At 36.0% G+C, this 10,000-nt stretch overlaps 1 protein-coding gene across 4 annotated transcripts in view; it reads left to right on the forward strand.

The window, feature by feature from the left end:
- LOC145241553 (uncharacterized) overlaps positions 1–10,000 on the forward strand; it is an 811,530-nt gene that overhangs the window by 667,372 nt on the left and 134,158 nt on the right. Inside the window, exon 3 of one of the 4 annotated variants that reach the window (XR_013862576.1) lies at positions 3,229–3,449. The exons of the other annotated variants lie outside the window; for them this stretch is intronic. The gene's annotated coding sequence lies outside the window, so the exon portion shown is untranslated. Of the gene's footprint in view, positions 1–3,228; positions 3,450–10,000 lie in introns of those variants that run through there. 4 annotated transcript variants of the gene reach the window in all.

Here is a 10,000-nt window from a genome sequence, read left to right on the forward strand (position 1 = left end):
TTCACTAAAGATCAAGTTGAGATGTCCAAAGAAAAAAAAATTAGGTAGACATCGGAAGCAGTTCTGTGAGAGTTGAAAGTGCAACTAAAAAAGTGTAGTGTGAAGCCAACTTTTGGTAAAACCTAGCCTAAAACAGATGTTCTTGGCGCACTGCCGACAACAAAGATTTGCTTAGATTGCGAAACCCGATTAAAAAACACTAAATCCGAAAAGATAGTGCAATCAGCACCTCTGCTTCAGAATCATCTCAGATATGCATGGGAGATTTCAGAGCTAGAATCGGACTTACGAGCCGTGTCTCGTCCAACTTAACATTTCCATCACCACGCGCATTAGCAGAAACATCGAAGGAACATTATCACAATCCTATAATATAATATCGATCTTTTTAATATTTATTATAGGTTCGTAAATATATTTAACATTTATTTCGAATATGAGTCTTACATATATTGCACCGTGTTTATTATTTTTATATGTTATACATTTTATATTAAAATTATTTGTGTGTGTTCTCTCAAACCCTTTTTATTAATTTCCAATGCCAGAGAATATATATATATATATATATATATATATATATATATATATATATATATATGCTAATAAGTCGCCCGACGCTGCCCAGTCGTAAAATACATATGAATATTACATTTTTATGCATACAGAAAATGAGACATATGCATGCGAGTACTATGACTTTTTTTCTAAGCATTTCACATCTTGTAAGTAAATAATAAATAACCTAGCTGGGATTGGAACCAAAACCAAAATACAGTGAGTTAGGTACGATAACCAAAACGACAGCTTGAAACGAAATTCAAAAATTCTTTTTAATTCTACTTATTTCTAACATAAGGAATCCGTCACTTATAACAGCTACGGGCAAAATTAGTGACTTAAGTTTTAGGCATTGAATTAACTTTAACTGCTTTAATTTACCAATATATTGATCTGATAGAATTTGATATAGTTTTAATCTGTAAGTGTGAGATGAATCATTTTGAACTGAGGCAGGCTTTCTCTGATTCGGCTCAACAAGACATCTTGTCACTGCGGCATAAAAGACTACTGCAGATAAGAGGCCAGGTCGCGAAGTTAAGCACGTAGCTCTTTATTTATATGCATTATTTTTTTATTTAATCAGAATTGAACCGTCAGTGAAACAGGAGGCCCTGTCGGTGGGGCATTAGAATACACCGACTGCCCCCCCCCCCTGCAGAGGGTAAAAATCCCTCAATGGGGGTCCTGGATATGACCTTAAACTATATCCAGTGGTGAGGCCCCAGCTTGTGGGCTTTGGGGAGTGTGGAGCCACCCTTTAATTACCATTGCTCCCAGGTCCACTCTGACCCGGAGTGGTAGTACCTGTTAGAGTCCCAACTATTGGTTAAATAGAAAATGACTTGAAAACAAATATATTCTATTAAAAATTTTCTTCAAAATCTTTGGATTCGGCATTAAATACCCCGAAAAGGGTTGATATGCCGTAAAACAAAAACAACCAACCAACCAATCAGTGAAACAGGAGGAGGGGAGAGAACTCCAAATTCTAACAACTCTAGGAAAGAAGCTAATTGTGTAAAATACTTTCCACTATCTAGAGACAGCAAGATGGATAAAGAAAAATTAACTGATTATATATTTGTTCGAGTGTATTTTTGTCGAGAAATATCACGGATGTAAGTCTGCTTGAGCATATTTCCTTGAAGTATTTGTTAAATCAACACGGAATACAACATTGCCCAAATAGACAATATCCACTGCACCTACTAGACAGCTGGTTTGAAACTGTTGTGAAATAACTAACTAAATAAATGTATGTTTTACAGAACGTACGCATGCGCAGAATGACACCATTGTGCTACGCTTACCAAGTTGTGATTTCTCTCATTTTTTAACCCCTTTTTGGACCCCTAACAATTATTTAAACCGATTGCATACGTCTAAAAAGATCTACACCAAAAATACAATCTCTTGAAGTACTGAACGCTGTCAGCTCGATCTTGCATCTGGGACGAGACGAAATTTGAAGAAAGGCGACAGACACACATACATACATACATTACATACATACAGAGAGACAGACAAAGTGAGATTAATATATTAGATTACATTTTTGACAGCTGGATGCGCCCAAATTACAAACTTCAATTTCCTTCTCTGTATTCGTACTAAATCAGAAAAAGTAGAAAATTAAAAGGAACATTTAAATATTTACCGATAACTTGATTGAAATACAGTTTGCTTTTACAAAGACGTGCGTGAGTCTACGGTTCTTTAAAATATATATAGAGATTGGAAAATCGATCAATATTTTAGTCGTGGTTGTATTTAGTTTATTTATTTTACGATAGACATAAACACCTTTGCATAGTGATAACTTGTCCATCAGATCCGACAGCAATGTCAAAATAGGCGGAAGGAAATAGCATTCTGGAAATGGCTGACGCGGATTCACTGGAGAAACACATGTTTTATAGTCGTAAAAAGCAAAAAAAAAACAATAAAATATACACATTTGTCAGAACCTTGCAGACACTGCTAAAATAGATGATAGTGTCCATATTTTCCAGCACAATGCCTCTGTACAGGATACAACAATCTTCAGATGTACTTCAACAAGCCCTAGAGAAAACATTTATTTGCATACGCTTTGCAGCTTTGTGCATTCATTGCGTTTGGCAGACAATGTGTAAAACTCGGGTTATAATTTTCAAGTTTTCCCGTAACGAATGAGCAAACACTAGGCAGACTTCATACAAAAAAAAAGCGTATTTCTTTATTCAGCATATACAAAGCAAACATTTTTGCGGTCAGGTTGTAGGGGATTTTTACTGGGGAGGTGAACTCTCTAATGCGTGCATTTTAAGCGCTATAATACATGCCGATAAAATACGCTACTCAAAGTTCTAGAATGTTTTAATTTCACAACTTACCGCTGACTATAATGTTATGCTTTTCTTAGTGACAAGGTTTACATATGAGCATATATCAAAACATAAGTATGAAATGTTATATCAGCTTTCTGTTTTTTTTTCAAGTTTTCTATATTTTTCTATCTCTTACTCGTATTTTTTCGTTGATGTTCGTATATTTCATCGAGTTTGTTCCATCTATTTTTATTGGCACAGTTTATTTACATATTAACACTGATTCAAACCGTTAACTGACCTGTATTTTTAGTCTTGCATATAAAACTAAATATTATTTCTTTTTTTTTTACAGGTAAGTACCACAACATTTTTTGATTGTCCATATGCCCTAAAGAATGTGGCCGTTTAGAAAGAACTACAAATAAACCAAGTAAGTAAAATGCTATAAGGTATAAGTCTTAAAATGATTATTTTTTAGAATATTTGGTAGTGGAATAATTTTGGTAGTCACAGTTTTTTTATAACCTCCTCTCCGCTCTTACTCAATTCCACTACCAAATATTCTAAAAAATAATAATTTTAAGACTTATACCCTTGAAAAGTTAGTCTGAACGAAAAGTGCTTCGGGTGTATTTTAACGATCTTGTTTTTAATCGACTTATTATATATACATATATATACATATATAAATATATATAAATATATATATATATATATATATATATATATATATATATATATATATATATATGCGGGGTGCGTGGCGTGTGTGTCCAGTTATATATAATGTAGTCACATACCTATATAACATATTAGGAGATTCTTCTTGCATGATACAATCCTATTTATGCTTCTAATCCAAAGGTTCTTGTGAGCTAAAACAGATTTTAAGTATGTGGAAAAGAATGTGGTGTAACTGTGGCAGACAAAATTTTGCACGTCACATTTTTAATAACAACGGGTTTGTTCGCGGATATATACGCATATAATACATTAACATCGCTTAAGGGCAGTTTTATTATATCTTTATCCAAAAGTGCTTAATAAACACAGGATTTTTTTTATCATCAATATTTCTGAATTTAGCACGACATTATCGTTTGTGGTCAGGAAGTGCATTGCAGTTGTAATCCGCCATTAGTTGTAAGAGAAACAACTGGAATTGTCGATATAAGCTTTTTTAAAAGAAAACAAAAACAAAACAAAAATCGCCTGCGACGCCAGAAATATAAGACAACTCAACGCTTGCCTGCGCATCAAAAAGATGTAAACAATTCTTGCAGGACAAAATATCAAACTTGAAAGAGAATTATATGAAATTAAATTATCTGATAGAATAAATAATTTCAAAAACATTTACATTCAAACGAAGAATATAAATGGGTTTTCATAAATCATCACTGGCCATTTTGCAAATGTACTGCACATTTTTAAATTTGGATAAAATTTATTGCTTCTTTTGAAATGTTAATTTAATTGTTTGTTTTTTTTTTAAATTATCTTTGTAATACATCATAGGAAATTGTTCGTTTCATAAAAGAACTAATACTCATTACGCTCCTGTAAGCTATATTCATATTAGCTATTTATTCTATATGTGATCTAGTAATCTACACACACACACACACACACACACACATATATATATATATATATATATATATATATATATATATATATATATATATATATATTGGCTGATTTCTCTTTTTTGGTAGCGATTCTGTTGTATATTATTGTAAAGAGTACCTATGCCTTAAAGTACTTTCCTACTTTTTGTTCATTTCCGTTGCCTATGTTTTTTTTTAGGTTTTTCTTCTTCTTCTTTTTCTTCTTCTTCTTCTTCTTATTATTATTATTATTATTAGTATTATTATTATCATTATTTAAATATTCTAATATTTTCATTAAAATATACATTAAATGTTTTTATGTACACAAATTTTATGCATGAACATGTGTCCGGGTATCTTTTAGTATTGTTCCAATTTAGCAATACTGACGACGGGTGATACTCAGAAACATATGTTCCTGGATAATATTTGCTTACGTAAAAAAAAATTAATAAATATCTATAAATAAAATAGTTAAAAACTTAATGGGTAATATATATATATATATATATATATATATATATATATATATATATATATATATATATATATATATATGTATTATCATTATCACGTATACAGCCCAGCCAACAACTGATTACAGAAGAAAAAAAAAAAAAAAAAGTTTGACTTGGTCAGCACTTAAATGTATAACCATTTGGGAATTTCAGGTTGGGTATGTTCTCTCTGCTTATCTCAGCACTGTTTCCCGTCAGTCTTTCGCCCCTCCTTCCAACAGAACCCAGGCAGTGCAGATACAGCAGAGGAACGGTTATGAATTTTGGACCCATTGCCATACAATTACATGCACACCTACCATACCATGTTGTCCCCTTAACGGCGGCGTCAATCATTCGATATACATGCGCATGTGTGTATGTGTGTTATTATTTCCCTTTGTTTAGGCTGATGTCATGAAGCAATATTTTTATTTCTAAAGTTATAATTCTGGCTATTTCTCCTCTTCTGATGAGAAGAATGCAGCTTTAAAATGGCATGCCTTAAATTTGTTGTCATAATAGAGAAAAGTTAAAACACTAGTGCTGGCCAAGATCTATAACTAATTATTGTTTGATTTGCTTTACTTTATAAAGACGTCTCTCTTACTGTCCTCAGCCATATTTTGTTTTTAAGGTAGATTTTACATTAAATTAGACTGCATACATATACCCTTTACACACCCCAAGTGTGTTTCATGATATATGTTGATATACTACATAATTTATGAGTGTATACGGTGTATGTAAACGATTAAAAAGTGTTTAGACAAATGGAGAGAAAGATCACTGACAAAATTACGAATAACGTGTTTATTTTCTGATAACGTTCAAAGAAGAATAATGTGTATATATACATCGTTTTCTAATGTTGTATTGCTGCTTCCATAAAGAACATTTCTTATATTTGGGGACTTCGTACCAACAGTTCGTATAACACAGATTGAATGATAATGACATTTATATATATTACAACATGGCGACTGCAACTTTTTTGGAGTTCATATTAATACCGGACTAGGGAATATATGCAACGGCAGTTCTAGACATTACTTGTGATGGACAAGATGGGGCACGTAACTTGGAAGGATTACACAATGTCTATTATAAGATGATAAACACAATTACCTTTCGTTCGTGATGAAGGATGACACAAGACAACATCTACAACATAATGATGACTTCTTTATTCATCTGATCGGCCGGGCGATGACGTCATACACTCAACTTGTATGGCTACATTGGTTTACTCCTCCCCCCGTGCCTCCAAGAGACGCTGACTTCAACTCATCAACCAACCAACTGACTACCCAACTCTCTGACCTCTGCCAACTGACTACCCAACTCTCTGACCTCTGCCAACTGACTACCCAACTCTCTGACCTCTGCCAACTGACTACCCAACTCTCTGACCTCTGCCAACTGACTACCCAACTCTCTGACCTCTGCCAACTGACTACCCAACTCTCTGACCTCTGCCAACTGACTACCCAACTCTCTGACCTCTGCCAACTGACTACCCAACTCTCTGACCTCTGCCAACTGACTACCCAACTCTCTGACCTCTGCCAACTGACTACCCAACTCTCTGACCTCTGCCAACTGACTACCCAACTCTCTGACCTCTGCCAACTGACTACCCAACTCTCTGACCTCTGCCAACTGACTACCCAACTCTCTGACCTCTGCCAACTGACTACCCAACTCTCTGACCTCTGCCAACTGACTACCCAACTCTCTGACCTCTGCCAACTGACTACCCAACTCTCTGACCTCTGCCAACTGACTACCCAACTCTCTGACCTCTGCCAACTGACTACCCAACTCTCTGACCTCTGCCAACTGACTACCCAACTCTCTGACCTCTGCCAACTGACTACCCAACTCTCTGACCTCTGCCAACTGACTACCCAACTCTCTGACCTCTGCCAACTGACTACCCAACTCTCTGACCTCTGCCAACTGACTACCCAACTCTCTGACCTCTGCCAACTGACTACCCAACTCTCTGACCTCTGCCAACTGACTACCCAACTCTCTGACCTCTGCCAACTGACTACCCAACTCTCTGACCTCTGCCAACTGACTACCCAACTCTCTGACCTCTGCCAACTGACTACCCAACTCTCTGACCTCTGCCAACTGACTACCCAACTCTCTGACCTCTGCCAACTGACTACCCAACTCTCTGACCTCTGCCAACTGACTACCCAACTCTCTGACCTCTGCCAACTGACTACCCAACTCTCTGACCTCTGCCAACTGACTACCCAACTCTCTGACCTCTGCCAACTGACTACCCAACTCTCTGACCTCTGCCAACTGACTACCCAACTCTCTGACCTCTGCCAACTGACTACCCAACTCTCTGACCTCTGCCAACTGACTACCCAACTCTCTGACCTCTGCCAACTGACTACCCAACTCTCTGACCTCTGCCAACTGACTACCCAACTCTCTGACCTCTGCCAACTGACTACCCAACTCTCTGACCTCTGCCAACTGACTACCCAACTCTCTGACCTCTGCCAACTGACTACCCAACTCTCTGACCTCTGCCAACTGACTACCCAACTCTCTGACCTCTGCCAACTGACTACCCAACTCTCTGACCTCTGCCAACTGACTACCCAACTCTCTGACCTCTGCCAACTGACTACCCAACTCTCTGACCTCTGCCAACTGACTACCCAACTCTCTGACCTCTGCCAACTGACTACCCAACTCTCTGACCTCTGCCAACTGACTACCCAACTCTCTGACCTCTGCCAACTGACTACCCAACTCTCTGACCTCTGCCAACTGACTACCCAACTCTCTGACCTCTGCCAACTGACTACCCAACTCTCTGACCTCTGCCAACTGACTACCCAACTCTCTGACCTCTGCCAACTGACTACCCAACTCTCTGACCTCTGCCAACTGACTACCCAACTCTCTGACCTCTGCCAACTGACTACCTAACTCTCTGACCTCTGCCAACTGACTACCCAACTCTCTGACCTCTGCCAACTGACTACCCAACTCTCTGACCTCTGCCAACTGACTACCCAACTCTCTGACCTCTGCCAACTGACTACCCAACTCTCTGACCTCTGCCAACTGACTACCCAACTCTCTGACCTCTGCCAACTGACTACCCAACTCTCTGACCTCTCTTCCTAACTAACTCTTAGATCACCTATTGAGAATCTCCCTTTTGTCTAAATCGCCAGAATTGTGTTTCCAAACGCGACTAATTCACGTGGCTATTCGTATGTTTGTCCAACACACTCTTGACAAAAAAAGAATCCTCAATTCTAATCTAACCTATTTTTAAACAATATAATTCAAATTGGCATTGTTCATTCTTTTAGTTGACATTTTTTAATATTCCGATTTCTAAAAGAATCGGCAAAGAACTCTTCTTTTCCGACAAAAAAATATTAAACTATTCTAATAGAATTTAACCTTAGACTAAATTTCTAACATTTCATTACTATACCTTCCCTAGAGATTTTGATTCCAACTTATTTCTAGGCCAACCATTTGTCTAAATTATCGTTTCATTTTTATTTTCCTATGAATTGTTTCCTTCATTTTTATTTATCTACCTATTTATGTCCTGAATTCCTGACGACGAAGTCAACATACACACACACACAGACATATATATATATATATATATAAACAGGTCAAAGTGAAAAGAAAGATAAAATGTGCTCAATACTTTACTAGAGCTGAATGTCTTTTATTTTGCAACCTCAAAACATGAACAGAGTTCGTAACATTTGAAACAAGAAATTCCGTCTGTTTCCGCAAATGGTGAAAGTTAAAATAAAAAAGGGACGCGGATACATTATATATATATATATATATATATATATATATATATATATATATATATATATATATATATATATATATATAATTCTAGCAGGCCATCCAGCGTTCTCCGGTCGTGAAATACCAATTAATATTATATTTTAGTTAATGCAGCATTCTTGCACGTGGTATAACATTTATTTAAGAGATGAAGTGAAAAAATACGTAAAGAAACTGAGACATGTGCATGCGAGTACCCTGAGGTTTTTTTTTTTTAAATTTCACGTAGTATAAGTGAAAGTAAATTCTCGAGCTGAGATCGAAACCAAAACCTAAAGACAGTGAGTCAAGTACGATTACCATTAGGTCAGCTGGACATGACTTTTAAAGGGGGTTTTCCAACCTGCTTATACTTTATATGACAAATAGGTCATGTGAACAGTACACGCATGCGCATTCGTGAAAGAGTTGACAAACGGGTAAAATTCCAATGAACATCTGAACATTTTATTTTTCAAATTTGCGTCATTAAACTAATAAATACTTTTTCACATTCCAAATGTCATGTCTGTAGATCTAAAATTCGTTGAGTATATAGGTTTGGAAGTATCCTCACACAATTTTTCTCATTTTTGTAGATACATACAGGAAGATCCGAATGGAATTTCTACATTCTAAATAACTATAATGCCTTATTCAAGTATGATTTCTCTGATCAATGATTATGAGTAGAAAAATTTCAAGTCGACCATGAGGCGCATCAATTGATTTAACAAGAAAGCCTTACGCATTCTCTCTTCAAAATTAAAAAAAAACAACTTAGTAGAACAGATATAAAAAGAAAACTTGTTTTTGATGAGCCGTTTCAAGTTAACAAATTTACCGAATTTCCATTACTAACGGTTACTATATTGTCCAATTACTACTGTGCACTCTTTAACACTTATCCTCGAGTGACCTTTTGGCCTTGACCTTTAGTCTTTTTGTGATGCCTATGTAAAAAAAAATAATAAATTCTAGTTATTTTGGAATAGGGAGTAACTTTCGGATCACTTTGTAGATATAGAGAAAGACTGAAGGAGAATATATATATATATATATATATATATATATATATATATATATATATATATATATATATATATATCGAAGCGTCATATGAGCGTCCGCAATAGAGCAGCACCAGTTGGCATCCCTAAATTAAGTTTAA

Source organism: Euprymna scolopes, chromosome 20 (genome assembly GCF_053919585.1).
Source record: "Euprymna scolopes isolate OS-2025 chromosome 20, ASM5391958v1, whole genome shotgun sequence".
Taxonomy (NCBI): domain Eukaryota; kingdom Metazoa; phylum Mollusca; class Cephalopoda; order Sepiida; family Sepiolidae; genus Euprymna; species Euprymna scolopes.